Raw genomic sequence first — 12815 nt, forward strand, 5'->3', positions numbered from 1 at the left:
TAAATAGCAATGTCCACAAGAGTGGAGCAGGTGTAGAGAGAAAGATGATGAAACAGAAGCTAATGTCATCAATAATGGATGATTAGAAGAACCTTAGCAGACTACATTGCAGAGACAAAGAGAGATACTGTGTCCAGATGGCTACAGTTCAGATCAGCTAGGGCTTAGAAAAAGGAAGGAGGAAAAATTGTTTGTTAGCAGTGATGGGAGAAGAGAGGACACCAACCCTGGCCCTGAAGTATGTGGGGAGTGGAAGGAAAAGCAGTCATTTCTTGAGAGGGCTACAGGCCACAGAGGAAGTAAGTAGGTCCTCTAGGAGCAGAGAACGTGCATTAAAAAAAAAAGATGGGGGCTTCCCTGGTGGCTCAGTGGTTGAGAGTCCGCCTGCCGATGCAGGGGACATGGGTTCGTGCCCTGGTCCAGGAAGATCCCACATGCCACGGAGCGGCTAGGCCCGTGAGCCATGACCGCTGAGCCTGCGCATCCGGAGCCTGTGCTCCGCAACGGGAGAGGCCACAACAGTGAGAGGCCTGTGTACCGCCAAAAAAAAACAGAGCCCTTTCTACTAAAGCACAAATCATTCTTAGGGGGCGATTAAAAAAAAAAAAAGATGGGACATTTAAAAAAGGGAATTTTAAAGGGCTCAGAGGAAGTGTTCGAGAGGAATAGGAAGAATGGGGGATTGGCTCAGAGGGGCAGACATACTGGCAATATGGGACTAGGACCCCAGATAACAGTGGACAACTTGAGGGTTTGGAACTATTGGGGTGATTAAAGTAAACAGGGATCTGAGCCATGATGAGAACAGTCCTAATGTTCTATTAGTGCAAAGTTGAAGCTAAAACCCAGGTATTTAGCTCAGTAGTATTGGGTCACCTCACCCTCTGGCTGCTCCCAATTCTATGGTAAACTGAGTGAATGCACAGGTCTTATAAGGAACCCAAGCGTTAAGAAAGCCTTTGGGTGACTATTCCCTCCACCAGCTCTCGCAGAAGTAAAAGATAATCCTAACTCTGATGCATAGGAGCTTGAGGGGAAGGGAGATAGGAAGCACCAGATAAATCAGAGCCTGAGTCATAGACCTGATCAGACTCAAGACTACCCTCCTCTTCTGGTTCTTCCTGGAATGGGAAACATATGGACTTATCATGATTGAGGAGGAGGCAATAACTTTATGTTCATCCTTTAGGAAAAGATTCCCAAACCATAAGCAGCCCCCTCCTTCCAACCCAGGACAAGGTATTGGAAAGAGAATGAGGTGTCTGGTTGCCCCTTTACTCGCAAAACCTGGATGAGCTGCATTGTTTTTCTTTTAAAAATTCCTTGTGCAGAGTATTATTTTTCATCAGAATAACACTAGGGGTGGAATTCCTGAGTAGCCAACATAATAGCAGCCATCACAGTGTAAATCTGAATCTCCCAAATCATTCTCCAAAAAGCTCAATACAGAATAGATAACAAATAAAACTGCACCAAACCCATGCCATCTGTATAACTAAGAATGCCCAAACTTCAAATTATCTGGAAGTAGAAAAATAAAAACCAGATCTTGGCAAGCTGTGTCCCATTCTCCTGCCACAAAAAAAGAAGAAGGCTCTTGGTGGACCTATGATTGGTCTAAGATAACCACAAAAAAGAGAAAGTCTGCTTTTGTGCTAAAATACTGGTAAAGAACCCTCATAGATCAAAGCACTTACTATGTATTTTTAAAAATTAAAGCTGCACATAATTCAAGGTGACAGTGTGTGAAAACCATTGCTTCTGGTATCGAAGGGAAAAAAAGGAATGGAGAGGCACCTTTTGGAACTTGGTAAAGAGGAAAAGAAGTAAAAGGAAATTTAGGGTCAAGTAAGAAAAATGAGATCCAAAGCTGTGAAAATATGCAATCTTTAGCCCATATCACTCACACACACACATACATACATACACATAAATGCACAAGAATCATCCATTAAGAAAGTATTTCACTGCAGAAGAGGACACCCTTGAACCTGAAATCTTATAAACCATTCAAAAATCTTTGAAATGAATAGATGAAAACAGAGTAAATATACACAAAGCTATTATAAGAAGAAAACAGAAAACAAGACAACTTCAGCTGATAAAAGTGCTTCCCCCCAAAAAAACTAACCCAAAGCAGAAAAAAAAAAACCAAAAAAAAACTACAACAGGGCTTCCCTGGTGGCGCAGTGGTTGAGAGTCCGCCTGCCGATGCAGGGGACACGGGTTCGTGCCCCGGTCTGGGAAGATCCCACATGCCGCAGAGCGGCTAGGCCCGTGAGCCATGGCTGCTGAGCCTGCGCGTCCGGAGCCTGTGCTCTGCAAGGGGAGAGGCCACAACAGTGAGAGGCCCGCCTACCGCAAAAAAAAAAAAAAAAAAAAAAAAAAAAAACTACAACACAAACTCCAAAGTGAATTAAATATCCACTTTGGGAATATGAAAAACCACCTTGAACCAGAAATTCAAAAATTAAAAAAGAGAAACAAACAAACAAAAAAAGAAACAGGAAGAAATGAGAAGGGAATAGGTTGAATCCAGGAAAGAAAATAGGAGAAAAAGACAAAAATTATCACAGAAGTGAAGAAGAAATTGCAAAGATTCTGGGGGGAAATAAGATCAAGTGAAAATTTAATAAGGGAAATTGAAAAAAGGCAGAAAAATAACCAAGATAATGAAAATGAGATACAAAGTTAAAAGTAATTAGGAACAGAGAGAAGTGGTTGAAATGAAAGAGAAAGAAGAAAAAACATACAAATAATGGCAGTCCCTAAACTGCCTAAACAAAATGATGAAACAGAACTATATTTAAAATCCAAAAAATGTTCAGAATGTGAAAGAAGATATATTGATAATTCTATATACCCGTAAATTACATGGGGAAATTAAACCATAATTGTCAGCGCCCAAACATATGCAAGTAAAGCTATTGGACTTCAAAGATAAAGAAAAATTACCTAAGCCTTCAAACAAAAAAGATAAGAAATTACAAGGACAAGAGAATTAAACTGGGACCAGCCTGCTCAAAAATAACATACAAGAAAGACAGCAGTGGAATAGCATTTTTTTAAAAACACAAAGAAAAAAAAAGTGTAAATCAAGGATATTCGGTCAACCTGTCCTTCAAGTATCAAGGCAATAGAAAATGAGTTTTTAACATGAAAAATTCAGGGAATTTTGTATACATGAGCCTTTCTTGAAGAATCTTTGAAAAAGTGATTTCCATTCAACCAAGTAGCAAAACTTCATCAAAAGATGTGATGGCAATCATTCACTATATTTAATGTAGACCTAAAACTAAAGCCAGGTGAGAACAAGGCTCAAAGAATAATGTTATATGTAATGTGTAACTGGTTCTAACATAGCAGAAATAATGCAAGTAAAAATGGGAGGAGGGAGAGAGAAAGAGGAAAGTAGAATAAGTTCATTGATTGTGATATAGCAATAGGTGGGGGTTAAAGGATAATATTAAAATTGACAAATCAGATAATAAAAGGTTAGAAAGACAACTAAGGGCTTTATAAAAGGTATGAGGACAAAGATAACCACTAGAATAACATTACAAACTTTCCTAAACACAAAAAGAAACTTTAAAAATCAAAAGAACAAGGAAAAAGCATTATGTACAGAAAGAAATGTAACTGTAACAATATTAATGTCATTAATATTAGATAAAATAATTTAAACATAAAATAATATGACAGTGGGACTAAAAATATGCCATATTAATAAATATGGATAGGTTTAACTTATTAAAAGAAAAAAGATTTTCAATTTGATTCTCAAAGAAAGCTGCTGAAAATGAGACATGCCTAAATCAGAATGTCAGAAAGCCTAAAACTAAAAGAATGGGCAAAGGTTTGCTAGGCAACTGGAAATGATAAGTAAGTAGAGGTTATGATCCTGATATCAAAGTAGAATTTAAACGAAAATGCATTAAATTAGACAAAGAAGGACATATTTTAATGTCCCAATTCACAATGAATATATAACAGTTATAAATTCTATTCACCAAATAACTCAGCAACACATTTATAAAGCAAAAATCATAGGACATGCAAAGAAACAAGGAGAGAAATACGTTAGTAGCAGGAAACTTTTAATATGCCACTTTCAGTACATGCAGACCAAGTAAACAAAAAATGTAAGGGAAAGAAATATAGATGTAAATAGCATAATTAATAAGGTAGATCTTATGGATATTTTTACTTTGGACCCTGAAAGCAGAGAATACAGTAGTAACAGAAGACAAAATGTTTTAGAATTAAGTTATCAAGAAATGTGCAAATCTTGTATGAGAAAAATTTTGTAGCACTCCTGAAAGATACAAAAACAGACTTGAAACAAATGAAAGACATTCCTTAATGTCATAAAGATACCAGTTTTATCTAAGTTATTTTATAAATTTAACAAGTACCAATAAGATTTTTATGGAGTTAGACAAGTTGTTATTAAAGTTTATATGGAAAAATAAGCATGAAAAAATAGCCAGGAAAACATTGAAAAAGAAAAGTTTATGAGGGATACTAGCCCTACCAGTTGTTAAAATACACTATAAATCTGGTTTGTTTATCTACTCATGGTGCTAGTGCATAAATTGACAAATAGACCAGTGTAATAAAATAGGATGTCCCAGAAATAGATTCAAATACATATGGAAATTTAGTATGTGACAAACATGGTATCTCAAATCACTTGGGAAAAGATGGACATTTTAATAAATACTGGTAGGACAACTGGTTCGCTATTTGGAGAAAGATAAAATTAGAACCAAGTCTCACATTGTAATCAAGAATAAACTCCAAATGGACCAGGGATATAAATGTCAAAGATGAAACCTTGTAAGTACTAGAAGAAACCATGTATGATTTTCTCTATAGCCTGGATGTAGGAAAAGACTTTCTAACTATGACTTGAAATTCAGATGCAATAAAAAATAAAACTGATTTGACTATGTTAAAAAAAAAACTTTTGAACAACAAAAAATAAACAATGATAAGAGACAAATTACTAACAGGGAGACAATTTGCACATACACATTTCTCAAAAATATGAAAATATCTTCAAAAATCACTCATTATAAGTGAAATGCCAATTAAATCTACCCCAATGCTACAACTCCAACAGTATGAAAATTCCATACACAAAGTTAGTCATTGTAGTATTATTTGTAATTACAAAATATCAGAAAAAACCTAAATCCCTATACATAGGAGAGTGTGTGGATAAACTGTGGTACATCCATACAACAGAGTACTCTGAAGGTGTAAAAAGAATGAGGTCATTTTCTGTGAACTAATGTAGAGTGATTTCCAGGATATTTTGTTAAGTGAAAAAGACAAAATGCAAGCGTTTTTATACTATGTCACCTTTTGTGTAAGAAAGAATGGGAAATGAGAAAACATACATGTATCTAATCATTTGTACAAATAGAAACACAGGAAGCATAAACAAGAAACTATTAAGATTAAATACCTACAGTTGGCTAAGTAGTGGCCACCAAAAATGGCCACCCTGGAACCTGTGAATGTTTACCTTATATGGAAAAAGGGTCTTTGTAGATATCATTAAATGAGGTATCTTGAGGCAATTCCCTGGCAGTCCAGTGGTTAGGGCTCCGCACTTCCAGTGCAGGGTGCAAGGGTTCATTCCCTGGTAGGGGAACTAAGGTCCCGCATGCCCTGCGGCACGGCCAAAAATAAATAAATAAATAAACAAATAAATAAGGTATCCTGAGATGGAGAGATTATCTGGGATTATTGAGGTAGGTCCTAAATGTAATCACAAGTATCCTTATAAGAGGCAGGCAGAGGGAGATTTGACTACAGGCAGATGAGAAATGGAAACAGAGGGAAGCAGAGTCAGAAGATGTTATGCTGTTGGTTCTGAAAATGGAGTTGAGGAATGTAAGGAATGCAGCTCTAGACACTGGAAAAGGCAAGGAAACAGATTCTCCCCTAGAGCTTCCATGGGAGCTTGCTCCTGCTATCACCTTGATTTTAGCCCCATAAGACTCCTTACAAACTTCTGGCCTCCAGAACTATCAAAGAATAAATTTCTGTTATTTAAAACTACTGAGTTTGTGGTAATTTGTTACAGCAGCAATAGGAAACTAACACAGATGGTAAGGAATTAGGAGTGAGAAACAGAAAGAAGAAAGGAAGAGAGTGACACTTTTGAATACACCTATTTATAAACTTCTGGCTTTTGAAACTAGTTAATGTTTCGCATACTAAAACATAAGAAAATAAACATACATGCACATAAAGATAGGGAAAAACTCTAAAGCTATATGCAAGTAGACCTAAGTAAACCTAACCATAATTCAAATGAATAGCGTAGTCATGCTGAAGCGAGGGGGAAAACTTGGGAATCCAAGTAACTTTAGATCACTGTATTTGATGACATACCCTTAAACTTAAGATTTTAAAAAGAAGAGTAAATAAATTTTCAAGTCTAGTTAAGTTTTCACAGAGGTACGGGGTAGCAACTCTGAAGTTACTTTCTATGTATTCTAGGACGGAGCAAAAAGTAAATATATTGTAAATAATAGGAACCAAATTTCTCACTGTTAGAAAAGTAGTTATATACATTAAAAAGGAAAATGCTAGAATGAACCCTATGGTTTTTATTTGGAATGGAAAGTATTGGTGTGAATGCATGGGTTTTAAAATAGATGATGGATAGGTGGATCGATAGATAGGAAGAAAGAAATGTGGATATGTTTATATTCATGCATGTATGTATATACAAATGTATATAGATTTTCAAGCTCTGTCCCCTGAGTGAACCTAGAACCAATGACACCCCAGTAGCAATGGGCATATCGAGTGCCTAGATTTTGGTTTCTAAACTCATTCTGCCCCATTCTCCAGGAAAAGGAAACAGAGCTTCTTGGTGAAATGGTTGATTGACTGAGGCTGGGACTGAGAAAGTACAAAATGAGGCAGAAATATCCTACTGTTTCAGAAAGTAAGATTGTTCAGTGAGTGATGGGGACTGTCAAAGGGACACAGGAATCATCTTGAAGGGCTACTGGCCAAATATGGGACCATTGGCTTGTGAAAATTAATTATGATTAATTTATAATGATTAATTTAATAGTAATAGATTATAATCTATTGAATAAAATAAGAATCCATGAGTCCATACTGATAAATACTGATAGGTGGTGATAAATACTGATAGATGAGCCCATATTGTTTGATGGATATGTATACAGACAGATAGGGGTGGAGAGGAAATCTCTTGCCAATCAGTAAAAGAAATAATAAAATTAGAAAAATCACCATTTGGCAACTATCACAGAAATACTTGATTCAGGCAAGATACATCAGTAGAGGTTAAAACTACTGAGTGAAAATTTTGATTAGTAGCAGAATAGTTATATACACTCAACATGTCTCCCTACCAGATTCTTATTAATCATAAAGGAAATAATAGCAAGTCGACAGTGGAGAAACCTGGCAGACGGTACTTAAATCAAGTGATCAAGGTAACGTTGCAAACCAACATTATGTGCTTTTGATATATACTGAGAACTCAACATCACTTCCATGCTACTTTTGCCCAATAAGAAGCTGAATTTAATCCTGAGGAAATATCAGACAATCCCAAATAGAATGACAGTATAATTTAGTTGGCCTGTACTCTTAAAAATGTCAAGGTCGTGAAAGACAAAATAAGAATTTGTAACTTTTCCAGATTAAAGGAGTCTATAGAGTGAAATTGTCAGAATAAAAAGTATCATAATAAAAATACAAGTTTATTTCAAAATAAAAGGTTAAAAAATGTAAATATAATTCCATGTTATATAGACTGTCTATAAATTATTCCAACAAGTCCAGAAACCTTTCTGCAAGCTGATAGAAGTATATCTTCTGCATAGGACTGATTATGTCCTTTTTCTGCTCAAAAAATATACCTGTGTCCTTATTGCAAAATAACTGCCCCATCTTTCTTTTCCTACCTAGCCCTCTATATTTACATCATACCTGAGCTGAACTATTCGTTAGAAAATTTACTCATTTTTGTCCATATTATTGCCTTTATCGTACCCTTCTCTCAAAATAAACTGCCCCTTTCCACACGCTGTAGTTCTCATCTGGTGAAACCCTCCTCATCCTTTAAGACCCCTGTATTAGTTTCCTGTGGCTACTATAACAGATTCCCACAAACGGGGTGGCTTAGAGCAACAGAAATTTATTCTCTCACAATTCTGGCAGCCAGGAGTCCAAAATCAAGGGGTCAGCATATCTGCACTCCCTCTGAAGGCTCTAGGGGAATCTGTTTCTTGCCTCTTCCAGCTTCTGGTGACTGTTGGCATTGCTGAGATTGTGACTGCAGCTCTTTCTGTTCCATCCTTCTCTGCATGTGGGTTTGTGTGTCAAATTTCTCTCTGCCTGTCTCTCATAAGGACACTTGTGGTGAGATTTAGGGCTCATCTGATAATCCAGGATAATCTCCTCATCTCAAAATCCTTAAATCTTCAAGGACTCTTTTGCAAAATAAGGTAACATCCATGATTTTGCCTTATAAGGTAACATTCACAAGTTCCAAGGATTAGGAAGTCAATATATCTTTGGGGGGGCATTTTTTCAACCTACTACAACCCCCAGGTCACATGAACTGTCCCCTGTGTGGCTTCCTGGGTCTACAACCAAGTAGGAATCATTCTTTCCTTTGCTACTGTCGTGGCAATGAACCTGGACCACCTTGTGTTGTTATCATTGTATGTGTCAGTTCTCGTTGTCTCTAAAATTCTTTGACAGCTCAAACTTTCCATCATTATAACCTCATAGGACCTAGCACCTATTAGCCATTTATCCTTTTTTTCTAACCTCTGTCACTCTACATAGTGCATTACTTACACATTAAAATGGCAAATATGATCTTAAGAAAACCACCTATGTCATCAACCCTAATAAAATTAGGATGATAGAGAAGATACATGATGTTTTGTGAGTTTAAAAAATTGAGTTGTCCTTTAATTGAGAAAAGTACTTCATATTTGCTTTAAGGGTGAATGTAGCAAAGTTTTCTACAGCCAAATGTTATGATAAATATTTAGCTACTTATAGGCTCCTGCCTTGGCTGAGAAAAATTTGATTTGATGACCCTATTTGTTTGAGTTTATTTATACTCATCGTCTACATTTTTACTTTGGGAGAAATCCGCAATCTAGTGTATTTATCTTTTCCCTCTCAAATTCCACAGTGTTTTAGTCAGTAGGCAACCGAGTTTGCACCCAGTGCTTTTTATGTTTCTTTCCATGACTAATTGTACCTTAAGAGATCCTCACCTCGTATAGTGGTTGATACGATAGCAGCTGAGCGTTTTAGGCACCAACTAACTATTTCCTTTCCTTCTGTTAGAGAAACTGTTTACAGAGATGGGGAAGTTTTGGTTCTTGTCTAAATAATGTCCCTGATCTTAGTTTTTACTAACTTAAAGCATCAAAATGTTTTAAATGTAGAGATGGCTTTTTAAGGAAGCAACTGTTTTAAATAAAATGATAGATAATAGTCTTATATTCGTATGACTTTGAAAGCTTACAAAGCACTTTTGTTTTTAAACTCATCTATGTCTACATCTGGTCTTTCATCTTTTCTTCCCGCCCCAGAGGAAGAGGCAACCCACCCTTCAGCCCATGGCTTAGCCCTTGTTCCAACCTCTGCATCCATGGAACTCTGCTCCACCATCCTGTATCCTCCATTCTCCTTTTCTACCGACCCTTCCCCCAGCCTATGCAAAGAATACAAACCCTCCTTCCACCTGCATGCCCCAGAGCTATTGTCACTTCTCTTTTCATCTTCAACGAATTGTCTGCTCCCTCATCTTTGCATCCTCTCTGCTGCATCCTAACTGTTGACCCCGGAGCTGTTTGTGCTCACATCTCCAGCTGCATAAGACAAAGCTGGCTGTCTCCTCATTGAAATGAGCTCCTCTCTTGGTCTCTGTGAAGCCTATGTCTCCTCCTCCCTCTCACTGCCTTTCTTGCTACCCTTTCATCTTTCCTCCTTGCACTGATGCTTACCAGGGTTGTACCTTCTACTCTCCCTGGGCTTCTAAACACTCTCCCTCCTTAACTTAATCGATTCCACTGATTTCTGTTACTGTTCACTGCCGACTCCCAAGCCCAGACATCTCTCTTGAGCTCCACGTTTTATACCTGTGTGTCTGCTGGACGTTACCTCCTACACATCCCAAAGGGACTTCAAAACAGCAGAATTCATTATTATCCACAGCTGCTATTCCTTTGCATTTGCAGTGAGGGATAGAAGGGAGATGGGATATGTGATAAGGAAGGGGTGTGGACGGAGACCTCTTGGGACCCTCTCCAACAGGGGAATGTCCTCATGGAGAGAACTCTGGAGATGTGGGCTTCAGGGTCCTGCGTTGTTGGATGGTGCATGTAAATGTAAGCCCCTTAGTAAAGCTAGTGAGCCCAACAACTGACTTTGCAATCCCTCCCCAAGCTTCCAGCTTGTATGGTTTGCATTTTATCACTGGAAATCTTGAGGAAAGAAATGCTTAAGTCTTTTTGGAATTCCCTGTGGAGGCACAGAGTAGAGGTTGGGAAGTAGACACTGCCCCCACCCCCTCCCTCTCTCTCAATATAGTCCAGCACGTGGACTAGTGTCGTGTAGGTGAAACAGCTGCAGTGAGAACTACTGCTAGAGGTTATGCGGCCAGAAATGATAGACCAAGACCCCTGATTATTTTATCCTTCCCCAGAGAAGCCTCCTTCCACACATACATATACCTTGAGCAGAGAGAAGAATGCTTGGTGTCCCTATTACATCTTCCCTGTCCTTGCCTAAATCAAAGAAACAGTCTCAAATCACCTCCAGTCTCTACTTAATAGAAACGTATGGGAATGGATAGTTTGCCTATCAGCCTCACTGATCTTCACCTCTAGCATAATGCCAAAAGGGACTCCCCAAAAATGTATACTGAAGAAAAAGAGGAGGCTGGCAAGCAGGCAGCCTGATGAAATTCACATGATGGACACCATGCCTCGAAACCGAAGTGGCAGATGACAAGTCACTTATCCTCTTTCAAAGAGGCCCAGGCCAGACTGCCTGGGTTTAAATCCCAGCCTATGCTGCTTACTAAACTTTGCAGAAGTTACTCAAATATTCTGTGCCTCAGTTTCCTCAACCATAAAAAGGAAATAATAGTACCTACCACATAGGATCGTTGTGACAACTTAAAAGCCATATAAAGGGCCTGACACAGGGCTTAGGAAATGGTAAGCACTTGATAAATGTTGTCTGTTGCAATTATAATTATTACCTGTCCCTCACCAGGCATAGCAGGAAGTCTTCTCATTAATGAGAATAGAACTAATGGTTGTAGTAAGGTAGCATCAAATACTGAAACAAACCTTTGTCATTCTTTTGGTTGCCCAGCTCAAAATGCCCTTCCTGAGTCTAGGTGGGAGGCAGAGATGGCCTCTCACTAAGAATCTGATAAAGCCAGATACAGGCTGAATGTTCAGGACTCCCTTGCAGCTAGGGTTTGTAGTCTGTGATTCAGGCTTGACCAGTCAGGCACACCCAACCCAGGCCTAGCAACAGGAGCTGGTGATGCCAAGTGGCAGGGATGGAGGGCACTGCCATACAGTATGCCCACTTTTCCCAGACATAGCAGCAGTGATGGTCCCAACAGCAGCATTCAAAGCCACTGCTGGCTTCACAGGCTGTGACTGTGGCTGGGTCCTTGTCCGCTGCCAGAGCCCCTGTTCCTGCCTGTTTTCCAAGCCTGTATCTCTATACTCTCCAGAAATGCTTTAAATAACCCAGTGTCCTTTTCTGCTTCTATCAGATTAGGTTAATTTTTCTTGGGCTGATTTTCAACCTGCCAGACTGATATGGATTATCAGATCAGATGGTTTAATAAAATATACGTACACTATTTCTACTTTGTTTTATTGGCTTATTGATTTGCAGCGTGCTTCTATGTGGCTCCTGTTCAGGGACTGTTTTTCCTGGATGATTTTTGTTTTATTAGTGCTGAGATGGTAAACAGGATTGTTCATTCTTACTGTTGTTTGGCAGGAAGCTTTCCTCTTCTCCCTTTCCCTCCTTCCTCTTTTTTGGTGTGTGTTTGGGGTATGGGTCAGGACAATCAAATTTTAATTGACTGGAATCTACTCCTAGGTAGAGAAAATTAGGTAACTAATGAGTACGAAAATTAAGGAGATGGAAAGGAGCAAAATCAGTGCCCTGTGCAAGAGAGTATCCCAACACAACTGTGAGCTCATTTAATTTATAGATAAGGAGCTTGGAACAAAGAACCCAAAGGTAATGTGTGTTCAAGATACAGCTAACTGTATCTTCAAACTCGTAGCCCAGGGCTTCTGGCTCTATCCATTTACCTCCACCCAAGAGGCAAATGACCTAAAAGCAAGCTGAGGTCAGGTTAAATTCAGCCCAGTCAATTACACTTTTTAGGTTTATGATTTTGTATGATAAGAATTTACATTTTCAAGAGCTTTTTATAATTCACAGGCATTTGGTTCATGAAATTCCCTGAACTGCTCTGAAATAAGGTACATATAATATATATTGAGCATTTAATGTGTCAGGCTGGGTACACAAGATAGAGAGCTAGTTAACCCCTTGATAACCAGAAATTTCTATAATCGATGTATTTCATTTTAAACCACTATTATTGAAATTTTTACCGTAGTATAGACTTATTATAGCAGGCAGCCAATCAATAAAAACTGTTCTACTTACACAATACTCACGTAGCTCGATCTCTATGGAGACCAATCTTGAAATATATTTAAGATCTAACTCAAAACCAT

At 38.2% G+C, this 12815-nt stretch overlaps 1 protein-coding gene across 1 annotated transcript in view; it reads left to right on the forward strand.

Annotated features, from left to right (window-relative positions):
* Positions 1-12815, forward strand: part of SGO2 (shugoshin 2) — a 54299-nt gene that overhangs the window by 3719 nt on the left and 37765 nt on the right. The gene's annotated exons all lie outside the window — the stretch shown is intronic.

Source organism: Mesoplodon bidens, assembly GCF_964165515.1.
Source record: "Mesoplodon bidens genome assembly, chromosome: 8".
Lineage (NCBI taxonomy): Eukaryota > Metazoa > Chordata > Mammalia > Artiodactyla > Ziphiidae > Mesoplodon > Mesoplodon bidens.